Genomic DNA, 866 nt, shown 5'->3' with positions numbered 1-866 from the left:
AAGGTCTTTGTGCTGAAAACTGACAAATACTGATGAGAGAATTCAAAGAACTCCTAAATAAATGAGTGATATCATATTCATGGATGACTCAATATTACTAAGATGTTAATCTCCTCAAATTGATCCTAAGCAATCCTACTCCCCCAAATAAATGAACTAAAACTCCCATATGCTTTTCTGGGATAGAAATTGACAAGCTGATGATTCTAAAATGTATATAAAAAAGCCAAAAAAAATGGAATAGCCAAAACAATTTTGAAAAAGAACAAAACTGAAGGACTCACATTATCTAATTTCAAGATTTAGTATAAAGCTAGTCTTAAAACAGGTAGTGTGGTAATTGCAAAGGGATAGATACACAGATCAACAGAACAGAACAGAAAGCCCAGAAATAGACTCACATATATAGCCTATTGATTTTTTGACTAAGGTGACAAAGCAATTCAATAAAGGAAAAAACAGTCGATTCAGGAAATGGTGCTAAAACAATTGGATATCCACATGCAAACGAATAAAACTCAAGTCTACCTTGCATCACATAAAAAATTAACTCAAAAAGTATCATGCCTGTAAATGCAAACCTAAAACTCTACAACTTCCCGAAGAAAACATCAGAAAAAAGTCTGTAACTCTGGGTTAGACTGTTCTTTTAGGACATAAAAAACCATGAAACATAAAAGAACATCTTGATACACTGAACTTTATCAAAATCTAAAACTTCTGTTCTTTGAAAGATACTTAAAAGTCAAAGACTAAGAGAAAATATTCATAAAACACTTATCTGATACGGGAATCATAGTCAGAATTAATTTAAAAACTCACAAAACTCAATAGTAAAACAAATAACCCAATTTAAAAACTGAGCA

The sequence above is a fragment of the Hipposideros armiger genome, unplaced genomic scaffold (genome assembly GCF_001890085.2).
Source record: "Hipposideros armiger isolate ML-2016 unplaced genomic scaffold, ASM189008v1 scaffold_130, whole genome shotgun sequence".
Taxonomy (NCBI): domain Eukaryota; kingdom Metazoa; phylum Chordata; class Mammalia; order Chiroptera; family Hipposideridae; genus Hipposideros; species Hipposideros armiger.
This window is presented reverse-complemented; position numbering follows the sequence as displayed.